The sequence below is a fragment of the Triplophysa dalaica genome, chromosome 10 (genome assembly GCF_015846415.1).
Source record: "Triplophysa dalaica isolate WHDGS20190420 chromosome 10, ASM1584641v1, whole genome shotgun sequence".
In the NCBI taxonomy this organism is placed as follows: Eukaryota; Metazoa; Chordata; class Actinopteri; order Cypriniformes; family Nemacheilidae; genus Triplophysa; species Triplophysa dalaica.
Genome location: NC_079551.1, coordinates 14,642,043 through 14,667,300, shown reverse-complemented (window position 1 = coordinate 14,667,300; position 25,258 = coordinate 14,642,043). Strand labels below are relative to the sequence as shown.

Below are 25,258 nucleotides of genomic sequence, written 5' to 3'. Positions count from 1 at the left end.
GCTTTAGGGGGGCCGCCTTGACCTCTGCTAGCATCCGTTCCAGGTCTTGGGTCCTCTTCGGTATTACTTTTCCCTTCCAGTTAAAGTGGATGCCAAGATACCTCTGAGAGTCCTTCATACCCATCGGCTCAATCGGCCCTCCAGTCGAGGTGTAAGATGTCGGGGAGAGAATCATTGACTTCGACCTGCCGTCCTTCTCGATCGTCATCGCAGCAGACTTTTTGGCATTCAAGCTCATGCCGCAGCTTGACAGAGCCGTGCATAGGCCGTCCAGTTTGGCCTGTAGGTCTTGCTTCCCCCCTCCGCGCCGAGCCCCGCGAAACACAAGCCCCCCCCATGGCCCGCGGAACAACTATTTTGCCCACTTACTCACTATTTTGTCAAACTCCACCAATGAGGGGCAAGGTAAAGCGGGGCCACACCCATGCCCCCCCGGCCCGCAGACCCACTATTTTGCCCGCTTACTCACTATTTTGTCAAACTCCACCAATGAGGAGCAGGGTCAAGATGGGCCACCCCCACGCACCCCCCGGCCCGCAGACCCACTATTATGCCCGCTAACTAACTACTTTGCCAAACTCCGCCCGGGAAAGGCAGAGGTTGCTTGGGCCCTCCAGGAGGCTTCGCCATGAGCGCCGTAAAGCAAGTTTTATGCCGCTGGACCTTTCGGTAACGATGTCCGCGAAACCACCATTCTGCCCATTGAGCCACCATGTTTGCTCTGGCCACGAAACCACTATTGTGCCCGATGGCAATTTACATAGACACTTGCCCATGAAACCAGTATTGTGCCAGTTTGCAATTTACACAGACGCTCTATTGATTACAGGGAAACATGCCCATGAAACCACTACTGTGCCCATTTGCAATTTACAAACACGCTCTATTGATTACAAGGAAAGCTTGCCCACGAAACCACTATTGTGCCCGTTTGCAATTTACACAGACGCTCTATTGATTACACAGACACTTGCCCACGAAACCACTATTGTGCCCGATGGCAATTTACACAGAAGCTCTGTAGATGACAAGGAAAGCATGCCCATGAAACCACTATTGTGCCCGTTTGCAATTTACACAGACGCTCTATTGACTACAAGGAAACATGCCCATGAAACCACTATTGTGCCCGTTTGCAGTTTACACAGACGCTCTATTGATTACAAGGAAACATGCCCACGAAACCACTATTCTGCCCGTTTGCAATTTACACAGACGCTATATTGACTACAAGGAAACATGCCCACGAAACCACTATTGTGCCCGATGGCAATTTACACAGACGCTCTATTGATTACAAGGAAACATGCCCACGAAACCACTATTGTGCCCGATGGCAATTTACACAGACGCTCTATTGATTACAAGGAAACATGCCCCGAAACCACTATTGTGCCCGTTTGCAATTTACACAGACGCTCTATTGATTTCAAGGAAACATGCCCACGAAACCACTATTGTGCCCGATGGCAATTTACTGAGACGACAAGGAAATTTATTAATATCCAATTTTTTTTTATATTTAAAAATGAACGAAAACTAACAAGACAACCTTTATTTTGACATATGGCATCATACCCAATTCATTTTATACTAAAAAATGAACAAAAACTGACCAGAGGACCTTTATTTTGACATATGGCATCATACCCAATTAATTTTATATTAAAAAAATGAACAAAAACTGACCTGAGGACCTTTATTTTGACATATGGCATCATACCCAATTAATTTTATATTTTATAATAAGCAAAACTGCCCAGAGGACCATTATTTTGAAATATATGGCATCTTACCCAATTAATTTTATATTTAATGAGCAAATGTGACCAGAGACCCTTTATTGTTATAAATAAATGTTTTTTTAAATACTAACGTGTTACTATTACTTCAGCAATATGTGTGGAATCTTATAAAAGAGAAAATGCATTTAGAAACATTACATTTTATTAAATAAGTTACAATTAACAAGAAATTCATAAAACATAGAAAATAAATTCATAGGAACATATTAAATAAGAGATTCAAAAAACATATTAGAAAAAAATTCATAGTAACATATTAAATAAGAGATTCATAAAACCTATTAGAAAAAAAATTCATAGAAACATATTAAGAGATTCATACAACATATTTACAATTTAAAAAAAACTACAGGTCCATCAACATCCTGAAACCCAGATCCTTGATTTCTTCAATCTCCATGTTGTCTGAAAGAAGAAGGAAGAGTCTGTTAAATTGCTGATTTTTTTTCCACCATAGAAGCATCGAAAACACAATTGAACACCTACACATTTGATTACTAATGGCCTCCTCCTCCTCTAGAGTGATGGTGGGAATGTCTGTGGTTAAATAAAGCATTGGTTTAGTTTTCAGAGTTTGAATGCACATTTTAGACTAACTAAGATGTCAGTGACTGCTTAAGACTCACCCATGTTCTCCAACATACTGTGTTCCTCCTCACTAAATAGGAGGGGACTGAATAAGCCTCCCCCGTAGGCTGTAGAGGCAGGACAGGAAGGGACGATTATCATATGAAGGAGTGGCTGGCGTGGCTAGGAGGGCTGATGTGAGGGCTTGAATATTCAGGAGTGAGAGAGGAGCTGAAGGAAGGGGAGGCAGGCACATCAGGGGAAGAAAGGTGGGTGTTTATGTTTAGGGTCTCAGGAGCGATGGGGTTTCCTGGGAGAACACGAGAGTCACACAACACTTGAGATTTATTATGTCATGAGAGAGTAGTTGAGTAGTATACACACTTTTAATTGACAACCTACCACCTACCTGAATTGCCTTGCGCCTCATCCTTTAGGGTCACCATGGGGATGGCAGGGTTGCTGGCCTCCAGCTCTCGCAACTTCCCCATGGGGACCTCTCTCTCCATTCTTTTAACAATTTTGCTCTTCTTGACTGACTGAAAAAGACAAATTGACATCTAAGTGTGTAGAAAACTAACCAAAAAAGCAACAATTAAATGTGTTTTATCAATGACTTACAGAGATGTCTGGATGGCCAGTTTCTAAGTGCTTTTCGAACTGTTTAAAAAACACATTGCACAAGGGGCAGATCTGTCCTCCAAGGAAGACTCTGCCCCTTCCCAACTTCTGCCATAACTGGCGCCTGAACATTTGTGATTTTATGCATCAACCTAAGGTGCTGCTTAAAATTAGTAATGTCCTTGTGGCACAGGGGGCATTCAGACCTTGGAACCTGGAAGACAAAATAAAGGTTCAAATAAGCAGACATGCATGCAGGGCAGACATTATATGCTGTAAAAGACACAGGTTAGAAAGCATACACATGATCTTTAATGTAATTCCATTGTTAAGAGGTCACAGGTCAAACTGAGCTCATACACACAAAGGGCCTTCCTCAGATGCTGTTAAAGACACATGTTAGAAAGCATACACATTATCTTTAATGTAATACAGTGCAGAGTGTGATGAGCATATGCAAAATGAACATATACATTGCATTGCAAACTGGGCTACAATTATTGCTGAATTAAAATACTTTTTTAAAGAAAATTACATTTAAAAGAAAGCAAAGATATACTCACATGTGTCATGCTTGCTTGTCTGGTCAAAACCGTGTGGTTGCGCTGAAAAATAAGATGGTGGTTAGGGTAAGTTTGTTGACAAACATCTTGCTCTCCAGACACTCTCACCTGAGCTTCAAAGCATGTTCAATTGTTCACAGAGAAAACTTATGGCCTACATGATTTTAAATGGTTTGATTACTTTGTTTCTTTAAGTTCTGAATGTTTCAGCCTCTGGTGTATGCCCTGAGCATTCTTTGACCTCTCACAGTGAACACACTGCACAATGCCATAAATTATTATTACCTTTTGCATACATTCACCACAGTCTACACTATAATACATTAAAGATCATGTGTTTGCATTTTCATTTGTGTCTTTTTACGTATCCATATGAGCTCAGTTTAACCTGTGACCTCTTCACAATTTAATGTTTTTGGGCCTTTTGCATACATTCACCACATATTAGTGTAGAATGTAGTGAATGATACAAATGAGAATGCAAACACTTGCTCAATAATGTATTATACTTTTGTTGATTATGTACATGCTTAAACCTTTTTTACAGAGTATGAATGTTAAAGCTTTTGATGCAGGCCGTGCATGCACATTTTGCTTAGGTGAGACAAATTATAGAGTCTTTTGTCACTTAACATCTTTTATATAAGTTATTGTTTCTGTTACAGAATTTGTAAGCACCATTTGAAGAATCAGATGGAGACAACGCTGGAGACGACGCTTGAGTCTTCCCATCGCAGGTAGGTGTTTTGTGGTTATTGTTATGTTATTTTATTATTAAGTTATGCCAAAAATTCAGAATCAAATGAATCATTTGTGGATGAGTGTTTTGTGTGAAAAAACAAGTAACCGCAATTTACTTTAAGTTAACCTCAAGTTAAGATTTTTGTCTATTCGTTAAATTAAGCAACTTTAGCTAGCACCGTAGTTGAATCAAGTGAGTCGGAGGCAAATGGACATTTGAAACATAAGGTGGAACATTTATTGAACATAATAAAAAACACATTGGAACATCAGAACAATAACAAACAAGTAAAAACATGAAATGGAACTATTTACAGGAAAACCCCTTAAAGGGGTATTGGGGAGGTGAGGCAGGAGCTGGGAAGGTCAGGAACAAAAACAACAAACAACGGGGATGGCAGAACAGGGAACAGCTGGAGCTGGGTAGGGGTGGAGTAGTCGGGGAACTCTGGGGCGGGGGAAACGCGGGTCAGGTGCGGAGCAAAGGATCACTGGAGCAGGACAGGCACTGGATCAGGCGCTGAAGGGGTATTCTTTGGAAAGCTTGTAAGGTGACTCTGCCGGGGACCATCTAATTTTCAGAGGCGTCAGGACAATGGCTCATGGGCCTGGCCACGGACGGCTGGGCCTTAGATGGGTCGCAATCAGATGAGTTCTGCGTGAAAAAAGAGAGACAAAGGTTAGCAATAGGCAGGAGACATGACTGTGACAGAAGACATGACTGTGACAGGAGACAAACCTATCTCTTCCGAATCCACCGAGGACACTCCCAACTCCTGGTAGACCTGCTACACTTCATCCTCAGTTGTGGTCTGTGAGGTGAGCGGAGACGCATTGTCACTTCGCTTTCGCTTGCAAGACCTCTTGCCGGCCTTGCCGATGGGCTCGTCCGGCACGTCAGGCCCCTCTCCAGCACCTTCTCGAAGAGCTGCCTGTGCTCCCATGCCTCCTTGGTATTTAGGTTACACGCGTAGAACTTGTCCGCAGTCCTTGTGTCGTGACACATGAAACGGGACAGTTTTGATCGGTCCTCAATGGTGCCATTGTTCCTGGCCTGTAGAGAGAGAGACGAAAAGAGGATTTAGACACAATATCCACACCAAAAAGGACAAAATCTCAAACTTACATGAGTGGCGATGGCCGACCGGAGGTCTGTGAATGTGGGGTATTTTGGAAGCCCCATCTCCTTCCAAGCTGCCTGGAAGTGGCTGTTCAGATTTTTGCACGGATTTGTACTAGATGTAAAAAAAAACTAGCTTGGCCTCGACCCCGCCCACCAATTCCTTCCTCATCGCCCGGAACCGCTCGAACCAGCTGTACTCCTCTGCGGAGAGCGCAATTTCTGCCGTTCCGAAGGCCTGGTTGGTCTTGTGCAAGTTGACCTGCGAACAAAATCCAAGAAAACGTCCAGAAATGAGCAAGAGAAGAGACACACACACACACACACATAGGCAGATCCCTTACATTGATGAGGTAAGTATTTGATGTCTTGGTCGCGTTCCTGACCCTCTATGGTCATATTTTGGAAGAGCCCGCAGCGGTGACCATAGATCGAGGCCAGGAACGCTGTCAAATACCCATAAAATCTGAACTGGGTCTTCTGAGCCTTGGTATTTTCCAGCTCATCTGGAGGAACACAAAATAACAGGAGCTTTAGTAAAGGATAGTGAACTGCAACTAACCACTGAAGACATCGACTTACCGATAATTTGGGCAATTTTCTGTCTGGCCTCCTCCCTGCACTTCTCCAAGAGGGCCTTGGAGATGAGCTGCCCGTCTTTGGCCCGCTTCACCGTCATTTGGTGCAAAGTGGCGGGGCGATTCATGCACTGCAGCATCATCCTCACTTCCCTTCTGATCGACAACAAGACCCTCTTGGAGAGGCGGCAGCTCAGAGGGGGTGTTGCGGCCACATAGTCCATAAACTGTGCTATGTTCTTCAAGTAATGATTGATTGTTGTCTCCCGAATCGCCATGGTTCTGAGAGTCTTTACCCACCTGCAGACAGATAGACAAAAAAAATAAAAAGAGACAGAATGACAGTCAGTGGGGAAACGCAAAACACTGTTTTGTCACAAAAAGCGCTTGCAACTGGTCTTGCCTTCGCATCCTCTCCGTATCATTGAGGAAGTCCAGGGTCTGGAGCTTGCCCCCTGCCTGGGCCATGTACGCAACAAATCGCTTGATGCGATACAATTGCTGGCGACATTGTCCCACAGCTTAGTGGAGGGGTCGGGGCCCTCCTGGTGGGCCCTGTATTGCTCCATCAGTGTCTCTGGAAAGAGAGACAGCAAAAAAGAGACAGGTTAACTCAAAGACACACAAAACAGCACATAACCTTCAAGGGGCCACAGGCGGAGAGTCACACTCACTCAAGACCGCGTCGTGGTCCGGGAACTGGGGAAGCCCATGCTCCCCAGGCGTCGCAGAGGACTTGCTGGTTGACGCCTTGGAGGAGGAATGCTGAGGCGGCACTGCATCTTCCTCCACGTTGTCTTCCTCGATCGCAAATGAGGAGAGGAGTTGCTTCGCCTGACGCCTGAAGTCCGAAGGCCTTCGGTGTGAGCGGCGTTGCATAATGCAGAAGAGCCTGGAAAGCTCCTTCAGGGTGGACGTGAGGGTGTCCACCTGGGAGTTGAGCTGGGCCACGGTTTCCCTCGCCATGACGCAAGCTCTTTTTGGACACCCACTCTCCTCTGTCTCTTCCTGCTCCTCCGATCCCTACTCTTCTGCTTGGTCCAGAGCAACCTCTCCCTCCTCCTCTTCCATGAAGTCCAGCGTCGACACCATTGGCACCTGCAGGTCTGAGGCCCGCAGTGCAGCCAATTGCTTTAGACAAAGAAGCCTCTTCATCTAACTAACGTGCTGCCTGCGCGTTGCCACCGTAAGCTCAGTGTGGGCCTTCAGATGCCGGTCCAGCCTTGCCGACTCTTTATTGCAGCCCTGACCCTGCCGGACTGCAGTGCCAGGAGCAGCCTCCACTCTTCCATGTTTTTGACCCCATGCGACACCCAGAGGTGTTGGCTCAGCTGGGCGTAATCCCGCTTGCAAATGGTACACGTGTCGATCGGTATGTTGAAGAAATGGGGGAAAAGAGAAGTGGGAATAGCTGGGTTTCAGTCACGTGATTATGATGACGCTCGAAGGCGGGGCGATTTCAGATGGAGGGCAGGAAGTAAATATGGAGAATACGTCTATGGAGGAAACCGTTGCGGAGAGTCCGTATTGTATGAAATTAGGACCAGTTTCAAGCAAAATATACAAGGAGTTAGTAAACAGATATGTTGGTCGTGACCCGTTACTCGTGAAGATGATTGAGCTTTTATGTCGAACTTGAAGATTTGCCAACAGTGGATGCTGTTGACATCACCAACTATCTATCATTTTGACTATTGTTATAAGTGTGGTCTTTGTAAGTTCTGGCTGTTGTTTAATATAAATGCAAACATTAAATGCCATTGAGAAGACAGAATTATAAATGGTGGTTTATTTACAATATTAGATTTTTCAACAATTGTTATAATAAGAACATGGTGTGCAATAACAGATTAGATTCCATTTCATTACATATAATACATATAGCCAGTACAATTGGACTAGTCACTAGCCCTCGTCACTAGTTTTACACAAGTGTAATACTTTCATCCACTGGTCACTAGTCACGCTGCTTCGGTTCGGAACTTTCGGCTGTCTGTGTCAGATCCTGGCTCTCATCTGTCTGTTGGAGATCCAACATAGCCTCTGTACATTTCGACCGTCTTTGTTGGTCTTCCTTGAGCGTCATCCTCTGCTCTCGTTTGAGAGATGCCTCTGATTTGGGTTTAGTTTTTGGGGACCTTAGGTTGACCGTCGGAGCCCAATCTACCGACTCAACGTCACCCAAAGCGCTAGGGCAGTCAAAAAAGCCCAAATGAACTGCATATTAGACTACCGTTAACTTTATAATAATTACTAAGTAAAGAGCATTTAACGAAAACCGAATGCTATATAAACACAGACACAAAAAACAATTTGGCTATATAACATAACCTCCGACGAAGTGGTCGCTGCACACACGGGCATTAACAGACTCTGCTCCTCCCGACCGCAGAAGTTCGTTAAAAATCCACTTTTTACGGCGTTGTTCTGTGAACTTTTTACATTTCTCACATTTATGAGTGACAATCTTTGGTACTCTGTAAAATCCTTTTCTCTGTTTGAACGATTGGAGCAGCCGTAAACTACACAAAACATTGGCATTTTTTCAGACGGCACTGGCAGATCCTCAACTATTTTACTTCCTGCCCTCCATCTGAATTTCGCGCTCTCACGATGCAGCATCGTGACGTCACGTGAAACCAACCTATTAGGGGTTTTTTTATGCCCCGGGCATTGGAAAGAAGGGAGTCGCTCACCTCCGAAGTTTGTGGATTACGCGCAATTTCCATGCAGTTTATGGATTGCTCACCTACGACATTTCTGGACTATGCAGATTTTCCACGCCGCATGTGGACTATTACAGCCAATGGATGCAAAATGAATCAATTGCAGACTAAATATACTCAATAAAAAGATATTATTAATGAATAAAGATTAATTCAATAATCACTGTGGTTCATTTGTCTACAATGCATACAATACATGCAAAAACCACAAACCTATTGCTGTGTGCAGAGGTCAGAGGTCAAAATGATCTCGTATGTACGTAAAGCCTACAGCAGAATGACATGAACATGTCACATGACAACACATGACAGAATATGTTTTTGCTATCTCACTTTTCTCTTTTAACAGCATCTGGTTTTTGCCCAAATTTCCACAAAAGCCACAAAAATATGAATGCGCATAAACTGCATGCAGGTTTTTCGTAGGAAAGCCGTAGGAAGCCGTTTTTTTCGCTTACTGTGTATGCGAGGGGCGTGCGACAACATACCAAAAGCGCATTCTCGTGCACCACATGGTTTAGCCTTTGAATGCGTCCTAGGGTACACGAGAGGAGAATCCGGCCTATGGTAGAACCTCGGATTCAGGAGGAACAGTGTGGTTTCTGTCCCGGTCGTGGAACACTGGACCAGCTCTGTACCCTCTCCAGGGTGCTGGAGGGTTCATGGGAGTTTGCCCAACCAATCCACATGTGTTTTGTGGATTTGGAGAAGGCATTCGACTGTGTCCCTCGCGGCATCTTGTGGAGGGTGCTCCGGGAGTATGGGATTCGGGACCCTTTGCTAAGGGCCATCCAGTCCCTGTATGACCGGAGCAGGAGCTTGGTTCGCATTGCCGGCAGTAAATCAGACTTATTCTGGTGCATGTTGGACTCCGGCAGGGCAACCATTTGTCTCCGGGTTTGAGGACCACACGATTTCATCTCTGCTCTTTGCGGATGATGTCGTCATGCTGGCCCCATCAGACCAGGACCTCCAGTATGCACTGGGACGGTTTGCAGCTGAGTGTGAAGCGGCTGGGATGAGAATCAGCACCTCCAAATCTGAGGCCATGGTTCTCAGTATCTGGGGGTCTTGTTCACGAGTGAGGGAAGGATGGAACGGGAGATTGACAGACGGATCGGGGCAGCTTCTGCAGTAATGCAGTCGCTGTACCGGTCTGTCGTGGTGAAGAAGGAGCTGAGCCGCAAGGCGAAGCTCTCGATTTACCGGTCAATCTACGTTCCTACCCTCACCTATGGTCATGAGCTGTGGATCATGACCAAAAGGACAAGATCCCGGATACAGGCGGCCGAAATGAGCTTTCACTGCAGGGTAGCCGGGCGATCCCTTAGAGATAGGGTGAGAAGCTCTGTCACTCGGGAGGAGCTCAGATTAGATCCGCTGCTCCTCCACATCGAGAGGGGCCAGCTGAGGTGGCTCTGGCATCTTTTCCGGATGCCCCCTGGACGCCTTCCCGGGAAGGTGTTCTGGGCATGTCCCACCGGGAGAAGACCCCGGGGAAGACCAAGGACACGCTGGAGGGACTATGTCTCCCGGCTGGCCTGGGAACGCATCGGTTTCCCACCAGAAGAACTGGAGGAAGTGTCTAGGGAGAGGGAAGTCTGGGCATCCCTGCTTAGACTGCTGCCCCCACGACCCGGCCCCGGATAAGCCGAAGAAAATGGATGGATGGATGGACTCCGTCCCCGGATATCCGGGAATAAAAGGGAGACGGCGTGCTGCATTCGTTCACCTTTAATTCTGAGGAGCCTGAGAGCCTCCCACAACTACTGCAACGGCTGGCACGTGTTTGTAGCAAGAAGGACACAACGTCTCGTTCCCTCCATCAGGGAACTGAGGTTACATCGATAACCAAGATGTTCCCTTTCTGTTGTTTCTTCGGCGTTGTGTCGAACCGACAGATGGGGTTCCTATTAAAACCCGCCACAATGCTGTGCCGTATCACAATCTCAGCGAAGCAATGGTGACTGGCCCGGGCGTGTCAGACGGGAGCGCTTGTGTTAAATTTGCAATCTTCCAGTGGATAGGTAGGCAGAGGGTCCCAGAGCATTTAGAAAAGGTGGGAAGCCTCTACCTTCTGTCCTCACTGTGCCGTAAGTCCAATGGGTAAGTGCACTCCTCGAATGGGGAATGCACTACAGAGAGCACTTCCTACCATCGGAAGGAGTTCTTTTGGAGACACCCACACGGTCGCACTGTCAGGGTATATGTCATGGGAAAAACTAAGCAGACTGAAGTAGTTAGCCGCGAGGTGGAGGTCCACCTAGGGAGGTCTTGAGTTACTAAGGTGGGAACAAATCATGAGAATACATCAGACGGAACTGTCCGAGTGGGGTAGGTACAACGTCCGGTAGCACAGTGTCCGGTTAGAGCTATGTGTGGACAACTCAGAAGGTACCCCTCCTAAGGGGAAGGGCTGCTCTGCCCAGCCCGCCCGCAGGGGGTGCTTGCTTATTCATGTATGGAATGCCTTTTTTCTTCGCACCGTGGGGGAAAGAATGGAGGCTAAGCAGCACACTGACACACCTATGGAAAGGTGCTTTCGCAGGCATACACCCTATGGCCTACATGTTGCAATGCAAGACGTGGACTGACACCGGTTCAAAGCGGAGGTTGTAGAGAAGGTGTTGGGCAAAGGTGTTGGGGAGGCCCCCAGGGAGAAGATCGGCTCTGCTGACATACCTGCCTGGCGATTCAGCTCTACGCACCTTCGATTTGAGAGTGCTGAGGGCTGCGGAGTATACTCAACGTTGCGTCTCGCAATGACGAAACGTCTGGTTTCCAAACACCGTCGTGAAGAGGGTGAGAGCAGCTGTGAAAAACACCCAGAGGGAGAGGAAAACTCCTTGAAGTGGGCTGTTGGGACGGGGCAGGGCCCGCGACGGAATGGCTGGGTGGCCTAAAGGTATTCTCGGTCTCCATGGGATCTTCCCAAGAGTGCCGCTTCTGCCGCAGCTGCTGACGGGGTCGTGGTCTCCTCTTCGACGTCTTCTTCCAAGTGGCCGCCTGAGTGGAGGGCACTGGAGCCAGTGGGTGTCAAAGAGGACCAGGGATCTCCCAGGGATGCATGGGATCTCGCCGGCCACAATATCCATTTTCCTGCGAGTTTACCCCCAGCTCTGATATAAAACACCTGAACAAGCTAATCGGCGTCTTTAGGAATAGATGCGTTCAACTTAATGCGGCGCTGCGAAAATCTACCAGCTTGTGACATTGAAGTACTGCGACAGTGATTCAAGTGCAGATTGCTCCGTGCGCATTTGAATCGATCTCGCGGTACTTTAATGCGACATGTCAAGAAATCTGTGCAGCCCCGCATTAAGTTGTGCGCGTCTGTTTCTGAAGTCACTGATTAGCCTTTTCAGGTGTTTTATATCAGAGTTGGGGCTAAACTCTGCAGGAAAATGGATCTCGCGGGACAAAGTTAAGAACCACTGTTTAAAGCGATGAGAAATGCTAAGCAATGTTTGGAAAAACCCAACTAGTTTGTTGTGGTATTGAGGGAAAGTCAAAATTTAAGTCTTTTTCGCCATAGTTAATATTAATGTGGAGTGTAAAATTCCTCAAAATTATATTAGATTTCAAAATGTCGTATAGGGATTCATATTTTCTGACAGTTTGGAACTGAGACAAGGGTAAAACTATCAAATGTGTACACAAAAGTATTTGACCATAGCGAACATAAAAAAGCAAGAGACATGTTTAAATGTGAATGTTTAACATAGAAAAATACTAATCATCCTTATTCTGATCAAACAGTTATGATTATTATTGGATGAAACAGCTTTCGGAGAGATAGTGATAACAAGAGGATTGGAGAAGAAGGATGGACGTGCTACCTAAGTGACATGAGAGTCTGAGAATCGGCCTTGCAGAGTTTGCTGATGTTTGCTGCTGATTTGTCTGCGTTCACATCTCCGTCAAATGTGACACCCCCCCCAGCCGTCTGCTCCTGCACACACAAATAAACACTAGCACACAGCCACAGAAACCGACATGTAGCCGTGATAAAGACCACTTAGACACATCAGAAACAAGCTACCGATAACACATGTGAACTGATGTGTGACAGAGAATCACAGTACAGTGGATTCAGTTCAGTGATCATCATCATTGTGTCATTTATATCTATATGTTGTGTTTCTGTACTATTAGTAACGTATTAGTAAGTCAAATTTATACATGTGTCATAATTAAAAATGTGTACGTACCACAACTGTTGAGTCCAGTGCTGTAGACTCATCTGAATATCTGTGAAACTTATGAAGGAAACATGTGTTTAAACTTTAAGCACTGAACTATTGTATAAAGCTCTCCAACAATACTGCAAAGCATACAAAATGTTATACATCACGATAAATGCTATTTATTTGTCAGTTTATATTGATAGAAGCCAAACGTGCATCAAATCAGCTTTCATGAAGAATAATAACTAAAAGCCTTCAGGTGTCACAGGTTGTAGAGATGCACGTGCCAAGAGAGTCAGAGCACAAAATACTAAACTTGAAAGTTCTCCTTCACCTCTTCTTATACTGAAACGGACATATAAACACAAAATAATGTCAAAATTCCCATACTAAAAAGAAACCTTATAAAGGTATTTAGTTTTGTGATCAACCAGTGCGTAGTGATTGGTTGAACTGCAAGTGTTTGACGGAAATGTAACGCCTCCTATTTATTCGAACATCATGTTCACAAGCAATTGTACTGACAGGTGATAAAATGTAATCGGTTCTTCCTCATTTCAATTCAAGGTAATTAGCATGTAGCGTTATTTCTTGGGTGTTACAGTTTGTTTATCTGGCTATTAACTTTGCATTTTGACACATTTGCCGCACGTATCTGACTTCAACATTCGCCTAAAAACTGCAGTTTACTGTATGATGAAATTATCATTATAATCCTGATTTTGAAGAATATAACATACTATAAGAAAAAGGGTCAAAGACCTGAAATTAGTGCCTATGTAATTGTCTGTAAGTGTAGTGCACTGGTTCTCAACCGGTGGGGCGCGCCCCGGACACTCTCCCGGGGGGGCGCGAGTAGACTACAGGATGGGAGAGAAAAAAAAAACTGAAAAAATATTTTTTTTAACATTTTTTTTATCACTAAACTACTTTCATAAAAAGTTATAGTTGTGTATATACATAACTCCTGAATAAAAATTTAAATGTGTTGGGACTGATTTAAAAAAAAAGAGTTTTGAACAAATTTGATTGGTTTGTGGATAGTGAGCGCAAATGCAGGTGAAAAGCGGTTTTATTAAGCGAGTCATTGAGTCGTTCATTCAAACGATTCGTTCAAACGGCCGATTCATCAAGAATGAGACAGATGTTTGTGCATGGGTCATTGAATCCATGACTCAATCGATTCGTTCAAAACACTGAATCATTCAAAACAAGATTGATTGTTGCTGTGAGATGCGCTATGCTGTGATCTTTGTTTGGATTCATCGGATCTATTTTCGCTGCTAAAATAGACCAAAACAGTCATTATTTCGTCAAAAATGTAAGTGACTTACTATTAATAACTTGTTTGTTGAACTGTCATATGAAATCAATGTCACATTTTCAATCGTGAGGTGATGGTAAATTAAGTGACGGTCAATTGTCAGCTCTCTTGGTCGTCAGGTCGTGTGATGCATGTTGCTGAACTGCATTCAAAAGTTATAAATATAAAATCACCACATTTAACTGCACTATGTCAATTTAGTTTATTTGTGTGTGCTGCGCTCATAGACTTTAGAAAACGACGCTCATTTGTTTGATTTCTCCTCGAGAAGCTGCGCAAGCCTCAAAAGTCCGAAACTGTCTTATTCGTTTTTTCATATTCGTCATTTGGTGGCTCTCAATTGTCAAAAACAACCCTCAAAATAATTGCTTCGGATGCGAAAAATGCAGAAAATTGAACCATCAGAATTAATTTTTATGACGGGTGGAAGTTTCAGAGATTGCAAACATATAAAACCTGAGGTCCTATTTAGTTATATATATATAGCCTATATATATATATAAAACGAATAAACTAGTCAGAATATAGGCTACAGCTAAAGCTTTCCTTTAGTTTTTGTGAAATACACGCAGCCACGCACACAAAAAAACATTTTTAAATACATTTATGTTGTTAATAAATAAAAAACACTAAATTGTTTTAACAGCAATATCTCCAAGTTTTGTTTTTCACTGTAAAAATGTAATGATTTGCCAATGCAAAGAGAGTACCGCCACCTTTTCCCCCACTTCAAGCACTGCTTATAACACAAACAAATCATCCTCCTGGCGACTTGTTTTTGTCAATGTGACAAATCCAGCGAATTTTACTGTTGTTTTTGGAGACTTTTGTGGTGTTTGGAGACTCGAAAGCACGAGTCACTCTGCAGTTAGGCCTACTGTTCACAACGAGCAGCGGGTGCTGCCGTTAGCCCCTCTCCCGTCCAAAAGCACTTCAAGGCGGTCAGACTCTCAGTAGCCTCACGCAGCACTCAGAGCAGAGAGGAGACACACACCCCTCCGCGTCCAGGCTGCAAATGAATCGCGCATGCGCATGGCCGCCGCCGTTCCCGCCCTAGCTTGCAGAGCGGGTTGTAAATGTAAATGTTCACTCACTCAAAATACAAAAATAAATAACTGCGATTTAAATTGACTCAAGACATAGCTCTCCATTCACTCTAGTCTAGTCTCTTGCCAAGTTCACTTGTGCCAGCTCTCGCTAGTCTGTTATCAATCTCGATTTACATAGGCCTTTACTACAAAACCTCAACAGTCTTTTTAAAGACTAAACCCACAAACATTTTTGTTAAAGATTAGATCAAATCTCAGCCCTTGCCAGTATTTTTTTTTAACTGCTAGGCAGTAGCTACACTTAGCTAAAACAACCCACACGACTAAGACACACACACACACACTACAATCTTTAAGTATTCAAATAAAATCTGAATTGTCTGCAAAATAATTATTTTGTTCGTTTAATTAAAGATCGTCCCTAAGTCCCGATTGATTAGCCCCTGATACGTCTCTCAACACAGCCACACACACAGTTACATATTGCCTAAACTTTATTTAAAACACATAACAAAAATGGAGAAATTTCTTGTGCGGACCAACAAGCCAACCGACGCACCACCAGCTGCAAAAAAGCTTAGAAGGTACGATGAAGCATACCTGCAGTTTGGGTTTACAGTTACGGCTGATCTGAGACCTCAGTGTGTCGTGTGTGCCGAGGTGCTGGCAAACGACAGTATGAAGCCCTGCAAATTAAAAAGGCACCTCGAAACAAAGCATCCTGGCATTAAAAATAAGCCAGCTGAATATTTTAAAAGAAAGCTTGATGGCCTCCATCAGCAACAGGCAACCATTTCAGTGCACAGCACTGTGTCTAAACAGTGTTTGGAGGCATCGTATGTAGTGGCCAAAAGAATCGGTAAACTGGGTAAACAGCATACAATCGCAGAGACTCTCATTTTGCCGGCAGCGCAAGACATGTGCAGAATAATGATAGGCGATAGTGCAGCAGCCAAACTCGGTGCAGTACCACTGTCCAATGACACAGTCGCTAGGAGAATTGTAGACATGTCCAATGATATCAGAGAGCAACTGATCGAGTTTGTAAAAAAGAGTCCTTACTACGCGCTGCAGCTGGACGAATCCACTGATATTGCTGGGCAGGCACAGCTCCTCACCTATGTCAGGTATCTACGGGACAAGGCGATTGAGGAGGATGTACTGTTTTGCCGGCCTCTTCAGTTGCACACTACAGGAGAAGCCATTTTCAATGTCCTTAATATTTTTATCCTTGAAAATGGTTTGGCTTGGGACCGATGCGTTGGCGTATGCACGGATGGTGCGCAAGCAATGACGGGGCGTGAGCGTGGCCTAGCTGCTCGAGTTCAGCAAGTAGCTCCACTTGTGAAATGGACACATTGCATGGTCCATCGCGAAGCACTAGCTGCTAAAAAAATGCCGGTTCTTTTTGACTCCGTGCTGAACCAATCCGTGAAAATGATAAATCTTATCAAATCACGGCCGTTAAACTCTTGCTTGTTTGGGGTCCTCTGCCAGGAGATGGGGTCAGGGCACGAACAGCTGCTTCTGCACACTGAAGTTCGCTGGCTCTCCAGGGGGCGGGTGCTACAGGGGTTGTATGAGCTTCGAGAGGAGGTGAAGTGGTTTTTGACAGAAATCAAATCAGATCTGGCGAAGCATCTGGATGACACTATGTGGCTTGCGTCTCTGTCCTATTTGGTCGATATATTTGACCGCTTGAATGGCCTCAACCTGTCTTTGCAAGGCCGCGGAACTCATATTTTGATCCTTGCAGACAAAGTGCACGCCTTTACACAAAAACTAGACCTCTGGCATGGCCGCATCAGTCAAGGGAACTGCAACATGTTTCCCAGCCTTGCAGACTTTATCACTGATGCAGGCACGTCACACGATTTCTCATCCCTATTTCAATCAGCGTCTGAGCACCTGTCAGCAATGAGAAAACAATTTGCGACGTACTTTAAAGAGGATTATCGCTCTTTTGCGTGGGTTCGAGATCCGTTTGTGTGCACAGCAAACGAGCTATCAATTGATATGCAGGAACAGCTTATTGAGCTGAAGAGTGACAGTAGACTGAAGGAACTCTTTAACTCCTGCCCTCTTTCGTCATTCTGGGCAGCATTGATGCAGGAATATCCTGAACTCTGTGACGTCGCCATGAAGATTCTCCTTCCTTTCGCGTCGACATATCTGTGTGAGGCAGGATTCTCAAAAATGACTGCACTCAAAACGAAATACCGCAATCGTGCACAAATCGAGGATGATCTGAGACTATGTTTATCAAACATTGAGCCAAGAATTGGGGATCTTTGCAAGGCAAAGCAGGCTCAGGTCTCGCATTAACATCACGTACCTGCAAGCTTCTGTTACAAAATGCAGATGATACCTACTATTAGGCCTAGTAATAATAACCATAATAAAGCATACATTAATATCAGAGGTCTGGTGCAAATTCCCAATTATAGCAATAGCCTAGTAATGATAATAGGCCTATACTGATGATAATAATAATAATAACAACAACAACAACAATAAAGCATTTAACCTCATATAATTATATAGCAATAGCCTAGTAATGATGATAGGCGTACTACTACTCATAATAATAATAATAATGTCTGCAAGCTCACATTAGAAGTCTGGTTCTACTGCCAATTATAACAATAGCCTAGTAATGATAATAGGCCTACCTACAGCTACTGATGATAATAATAATAATAATGTGGGCCTAAAGATAATAGCCGGCCGGCCATCCATCCTTCCATCCATCCAAGGTTGTGTGGTGTGGGGGGGGGGGGCGCTGGGGCCCCAACTGCAATGAAGCAGCTTTGGGGGGCCCAGCTTGCAAAAGGTTGAGAACCCCTGGTGTAGTGTATGACTCTTCTGTATGACTGATTTGATGTTTTCTTTTTTTACGCTATTGTAGAGAAAAATGGCATTGTAAGGAAACGAGACCCCTCACATCCTCATGTTTGTGGATGAAGCTGGCTTCAACAAGGCCAATGAGCGAAGACCTGGCCGTGATATTATTGGCCACCGGGCCACGGTGGATGTCCCAGGACAGCGAGAGGGCAATATAACTATGTGTGCTGCAATATCTGAGAATGGTGTGGCCACTCACATCCCCAGTCTTGGCCCATACAATAAATAGAAGCTCCTCATCTTCTTGGACCGCCTTCATATTCATTTGATCCCTCAAAAAGAGAGAGGTCTCATAGGGCCTCACCTACCACAATTTGTATTTGTATGGGACAATGTCAATTTCCATCGTGGCCCACTCATCAGGGCCTGGTTCACTACTCATCCAAGGATGGTCATGGTGTTTCTGCCACCTTACTCTCCTTTCCTTAATCCTATTGAGGAGTTTTTCTCCGCTTTGAGGTAGAGAGTGTATGAGCATCAGGCTCAAGATCAGAGGTCACTGCTCCATGCAATGGACACTGCGTGTGAGGATATTACAGGAGATCAGTGTAGGGGACGGTTGCGACATGCACGCCGTTTCTTCCCTCGTTGCATCGCCAGAGAGAATATACGCTGTGATGTGGACGAGAATCTGTGGCCAGACAGACAGCAGCGTGTGGATGGACAGGAGGGTGAGGATGATGGACAGGAGGGTGAGGATGATGGACAGGAGGGTGAGGATGATGGACTGGAGGGTGAGGATGATGGACTGGAGGGTGAGGATGATGGACAGGAGGGTGAGGATGATGGACTGGAGGGTGAGGATGATGGACAGGAGGGTGAGGATGATGGACAGGAGGGTGAGGATGATGCCCAGGAGCGGGAGGGTGAGGACAGCGACCAGTGAAGAAACTCCAGCTTTATTTACAGCACTCTAGGCTGCATATAATTTGAATAGTTTTTTATTTGTGTATTTATATTACACTTTACTATGGTGTATACATTTTCTTTTTACTCTTATGTATTGACGTAACTATGTGTGAAAGATAATGATTAAAATGTGTGATGTCAAACCTTGGAGGCTACTCTTACTCTAAAATCCTATTTCTTTTTTTCAGTTTTATACACAATTGCATTCTGTTAGCTACACAAAAAACAGAACAGTAACTATTGTCAATGAAGGAATGGGCCAAGACTGAAAGGTGGACATGAGGGATGTTTCAATGGTCCTCTGCCATAGTGAGAAAACATCTGAATATTTTGACTTTTTGATATAGTGCTTACATAATGCCAAAGGGGTGAAGCATTTTGGGGGCACTGACTGTTTAAATGAGAAGTTAATTTAGTTTTGACACATGAGTGAACCGTTTTGAGAGAGGTATGAGTTTTTGCAGGTGAACCATGGTGTTGTGCCGAACCATCCACGTTATTTTGGCAAAAGCACCAAGAGTGTTGAGAGCGTCCGGTCTGTTTCAAGAAATGAGCCAAAGCATTTGAGAAGGATCTTTGTCATTTTCGTGGCACTGACTCTTTATTTGGGAAAGGAATTAAGTTTTGAGGCATGAGTGAAAAGTTTTGGGAGAGATATTAGCTTTAGCAAGTGAGCTATAGTGTTGTGCTGAACTGTAAGACTGTTTTGCCAAATGATCTTAGAATTTTGAGAATGTAATTTCTGTTTCAAGAAATGAGCCAAAGCATTTGAGAAAAACTGTAATGCTAATTAATGCCTTGTTTTGACATTATGGAATTTAAGACTTTTTAAGACATTTTAAGGATCCGCAGACACCCTGTTTTATATACGATGTTAAAAAGCTCAAACTACAGCAGGGAATGGTTACATTATAAAACAACGCGAGCAACATAATAAAATTACGCGAGCGCTTTTGCCCTTCTTGATCAACCAGTGTTAGGCCACATCTCATCGCAACTCAACAAAGACAATAAACCCTAAATAAATACTCAATAAAAGACAATATAAACACAACATTTGTTGCCTCTAGTGGAACATTATTACTCATTATTAGGACTCATGTTGTCTTTTTTCACGTTGCGCGCATGTCTGCATTTGCAGATCACAAACATACGACAAAGTCAACTCAAGTTAGTCCCTAACAAAGTGTTTTACAATGAAAATATACTTACAGGCTGCAAATCAGAAGCGCCAGACTGTCCTTGTAAAGTTTTAATGGTTGGAATAGCCCCACTTTTAACCAAAGCGTTCGTGAAGCAGTCGTCTGGAAATGAGCCGCACAAACTTGAACAGTGTTGTAAATATAATTGAACCATTCGTTTTCAGTTGTCTCAATTTAGCCGGGCTAAACAAAGGGTCTTACTTTTTTTAACGAAAGACACAGCGTCTCCACGACATGAGAGTCTGAGACTCGGCCTTGCAGAGTTTGCCGATGTTTGCTGTTGATTTGTCTGCGTTCACATCCCCGTCACATGTGACATCCCCCCCAGCCGTCTGCTCCTGCACACACAAATAAACACTAGCACACAGCCACAGAAACCGACATGTAGCCGTGATAAAGACCACTTAGACACATCAGAAACAAGCTACCGATAACACATGTGAACTGATGTGTGACAGAGAGTCACAGTACAGTGGATTCAGTTCAGTGATCATAATCATTGTGTCATTTATATCTATATGTTGTGTTTCTGTACTATTAGTAAAGTGTAATAGTCACATTTATACTTACAACAGCTGTAGAGTGAAGCGCTATAGACGCATCTGAACTTCTGTTCATATCCACTGTTAACACACAAGACAGTATTTATTCTGCCAGAAACATACAATACAATAATAAACTGCAGTGGATTTTTGTTGTGATGATTGACATAATGAGAAGTGCTGACCTGACCCTGAACGGCATCATCACTGACCTCCTGCTCTGAAGAATAACTGTCATCGTCTTCTTCAGAATAGTTGTCCACGTCTGGAGAACGGTCTTAAACACAAAGAGACATGAAATGATGTCATCATTATAATAGATGGACATTTTTTGAAATACAATTCAGCTATATGAAAATCCCATATCAACCATAGTAACATTTAAAAGTGGAGTTCACTTCTTTCTCCAACACACAAATCAATATATTTGATTATTAAAAAATGTGACTTTCGGGAACAAACAGGACTTTCATCAGTACACACACATGTGAATGTGAGAGTGTGAGACGGCTAATAAATGCAGTGAATGTTCAAAGGCTAATATTTGGACAGATTTTTAAGTCCAATATAGAGTTTGAAATACATTTCATTTTTTATTAGTAAAATGGTTGATTTCACTAAAGTTATGGCTGAGGTCGGCTGAAGCGCTAAGATGTTCAGTAACGGATTTGGAGAGAAACGTGTTTAAAGTTAAGTGATGAAAATAAAAGCACAACAGTCCAGTATCACAAGTTAAAGTCACTTTATAGTGGTAAGAGATTTACTCGTATAATAATTTAATATAAATGACATTTCGTAATGTTGAAGTCTATAAAAATACTGAACAAAACCGTTTGAACAAAAGGAAAGTAAGGAAAATGGTTCAGGACACACTTAAAGAACAAGAGCTCTGTCATCATCACTACACAAGGAAACTAACAAACATTCTGTCAATGTCACAGAATTTTGGGTTAATGTGACCTCTGGTACACACACGTGAAGGAATATCAGGACCACAGCCAATCAGAGGGGGGTCCGCTCTTCACTATCTCTGATTGGTTTAGACTACAATATGGGCCTAATGTGTGTCTGTTGTTGAATCACAGGGAGACTTTCAGTGTTGAGGAGACTTTATTTCTCTTGAACGGCTCTGATTATTTTTAGTCTGATTATTTTTAGTCTGATTATTTTTAGTCGCACCGTTGAGAAAGGTCGAGACCCCTGAATGATAACTGCATAAAAGACCAGCAATCATATGAAGTATATTTGAGGTGTTTTTTGTTATATTTATGATTCTGTAATTATTGATCTGTCTTAATCATGCTCTATCCTGTTTTAAATAAAGTATCTGTTATATGAAGTTATGTATTTGAACAAACACTTGATGTTCATTTTAATGTTTTTAATGTTTTAAACGCGATTTGATATGTTGCTGTTAATATCGTTTTATCTATAGAAATGAAAGGAGTGAGTCTGTGTCGTTACATGTTATTTTTAAATTCTCTAAAATAGTTATGAGCAAATAAGGACAAGTTAAATTAGTTTTGCTGCATGTCCGCCAATAGAATATTAGATAAAATATTAAAATAATTACATTTTTTATATCTTTTACGTTGTCACGACGTGACCAAGACCGGCAGATTACGTCACAAGATTACGTCGCCACGACATAAATTTGATTTAAATTTTACGTTGACGTTACGTAACAGTCACTTATCTGGGTATCGTTTTATAATTTATATAAATATTTTTACAGTTATTATGTGAAATAAGTTTAAATCAAGAATGAATTCACAACATTTCAAACATGCGCAATTTAACGTTACTAGCACACATATATCAAACGTGCTAATCGCCAATTTGATTTTACAATGGAGTCTATGCACAGAGCTAGCAAAGCTAGCGTCACATGGTGGATACCCCACAGCACATATTAGCACATCTCACTATACTGCATCATCATACATTGAATTTAAATCGGTTTCTGTTCAATACCCGTTAAATAGTCAATTTCAACATTGGATTTAAATAAACACAATTATCATAAAAACAGTGATACTCACCGAGGAGAAATTTACATTAAAGAACAAAGAAATAAATGTTCCTCTGAGGTAAAGATTCAGTCTCTCATCATCTCGTCTCCTAACGCGGTTTATAAAGTTTAACTTTCTCACAGTCTTCATTAAAAGCAGTTTTATTTCTCGAGTTTTCCGCTTGTTTCGTGAATCTATTGTTAGATGATTTAAACTGCGGTGCTCATATATTCTACCTGTTCCGCTACCACTCGTACTTTATCAAGAGGGGCGGGGCTTATGCTCTCGTCTGCCCAATGAGAGAGACTGTTGTTACGTCCCAATTGGCCTTGTTATATTACGTACTAAAAGTATGAACTGTTTTTGTTATGGAAAAGTAGATACTTTTGACTTGGTAACAAAAAAGTGTGTAGACGAGGACGTCACATAAGAGAAACGATCGTTGTTGCCTAACTTCAGACACTCATAAACAAAAGCATGTGACGTTTAATTTCTTCTTACCTTTCCAATAATTCACTATTCGCGTTTCATTTATTATTAATCTAATGTAATTTACGATTCATGTTACACATCTATATTTGCACATTTCACCATTCTAATATGAGTCCTACCTTGAAGAGACAAGCTGCACTTCGCCATATTATATCTACCAGACGACGAGGCTTAATCCAGCTTCTTATTCGCATTTTCTTATTGAAGCTTTCCGAAGCATCCGCTTTTCCGGTTTCTTATTCACGGGAATAACTCTTCTTTACGTTTTTGAGTCTGTTAAAAAACAGTTTTTTCTTGGCTTGTGTATCTGCATGTGCGCATGTGTGTCGTGAGTAGTGTTATCATATACTGTGTGTCAAAAGTTTGATTGATTTATGGTCACCTGTCAAAGTTTCTGTCAACCAGTCACTCAAGCAGAGACTTTTATGACCTCTGAACCCTGATGACAGTTATATTTTATGACTGTTGTTGTGGTCTCATCTGACCCCAACTCTTCCTTCAGTGGGTCTAAATACCTACACCCCCCTCATCACTACCTAATAAGAAAAGATGTGTTTTCATCTTGTTTGCTTTTACTATATGCTATTTGTGAAAGCTGTTTTAAAATAGAGTGAGATAATATAGATGTTGTATGTGGAGTTTTCTTCTAAGAGTGTTATTTCCTTGCTTTATGGCTTTTATCATGCAAATGGGTGAATTGAGACTTGAGGTTTGGAATCTTATCAAAGTGTGACTGTCCCCCTACTATCCCAAGCAAGTCTTTTGACCAGTCAATCAAATAAGCTGTTTTTTTATGATCTGTCAGTCTTGTTTGACAGTTTATATTTTAAGATTTTTGGGTAAGACTTTATAATAACTGCACACTATGAATCATTAGTTAAGCATCATTACATTCCATTTTCTACCGCTTATCCGAACTACCTCGGGTCACGGGGAGCCTGCGCCTATCTCAGGAGTCATCGGGCATCAAGGCAGGATACACCCTGGATGGAGTGCCAACCCATCGCAGGGCACACACACTCACGCATTCACTCACGCACTCACACCCTACGGACAATTTTTCCAGAGATGCCAATCAACCTACCATGCATGTCTTTGGACCAGGGGAGGAAACCGGAGTACCCGGAGGAAACCCCCGAGGCACGGGGAGAACATGCAAACTCCACACACACAAGTCGGAAGCGGGAATCGAACTAGTTAAGCATCATTACATAGTTAATTAATCATTTATGAAGCATTGGCCCCACATTAATAGACATTAGTAAGCAGTTTATAAACACAGCTATAGATGCTTTATTGTTGATTTATAAGCATGTATATAATATGCCTAATAATCAAATTTTCATACTTTATTAAGGATGAATTCATCATTTCTAAATTAAGGATGACATTACTTACAAACCAGTTAGTTAGGAGTTGTCAGTGGTTCATGAGATCATTTAGAAAGTGTAAGTAAATGATTAATAAACTCTTTGAATGCACATTTATACATCTTATTATTCTGACATGTAGTAACAGTCACGTAATTTGTTAATAAATGCTTTTTTAACACACATTCCTGCTGTAATTCATGATTAATTATGGTAGTTGCAAAACATTTACTAGTTGTTAGATAACTATTTTTTGTGAGCTCATCTAAAGTGAGGACTATGTATGTCTTGTAAAGCATCTACAAATGAGAGTTGCATATCACTTCTCAGCTATATTTTTTCTGGAGGTGTGCAGGAATTACATTTTTTTTCAGAAGTTTATTTTTCATTTTATATCAATTAATTTGTTCGGTTGTATAATTTTAATTTTGCAGAGGTTTATTTTTTATTTTATATTAAATCGTTTTATATTCATTAATATGTACAGTTGTATAGTTTAATTTCTTTTGCATCTTGAAATAAATATTTCTATGTTCTGTATCCCTC

At 42.7% G+C, this 25,258-nt stretch overlaps 3 long non-coding RNA genes across 4 annotated transcripts; all 3 read right to left on the bottom strand.

Annotated features, from left to right (window-relative positions):
- Window positions 1-2,101: 2,101 nt before the first annotated feature.
- LOC130430572 (uncharacterized) lies at window positions 2,102-3,201 on the bottom strand. The gene is made up of 5 exons (XR_008907861.1): window positions 2,994-3,201; window positions 2,782-2,911; window positions 2,432-2,682; window positions 2,292-2,342; window positions 2,102-2,210 (listed from the first exon to the last, which is right to left on the bottom strand). It is a non-coding gene; the product is annotated as an uncharacterized LOC130430572 (long non-coding RNA).
- A 1,307-nt stretch (window positions 3,202-4,508) lies between these two features.
- Window positions 4,509-6,294, bottom strand: LOC130430809 (uncharacterized). The gene is made up of 5 exons (XR_008907928.1): window positions 6,000-6,294; window positions 5,762-5,923; window positions 5,424-5,679; window positions 5,037-5,351; window positions 4,509-4,952 (listed from the first exon to the last, which is right to left on the bottom strand). It is a non-coding gene; the product is annotated as an uncharacterized LOC130430809 (long non-coding RNA).
- Window positions 6,295-6,402: 108 nt separating this feature from the next.
- On the bottom strand, window positions 6,403-23,080 carry LOC130430810 (uncharacterized). 2 transcript variants are annotated; one of them, XR_008907929.1, is made up of 8 exons: window positions 22,881-23,080; window positions 21,024-21,115; window positions 20,867-20,919; window positions 20,498-20,634; window positions 20,307-20,398; window positions 12,933-12,980; window positions 6,670-12,673; window positions 6,403-6,572 (listed from the first exon to the last, which is right to left on the bottom strand). It is a non-coding gene; the product is annotated as an uncharacterized LOC130430810 (long non-coding RNA). The 2 variants fall into 2 exon arrangements; XR_008907930.1 differs by having other exon boundaries at window positions 21,051-21,115.
- Between the last annotated feature and the right edge of the window lie 2,178 nt (window positions 23,081-25,258).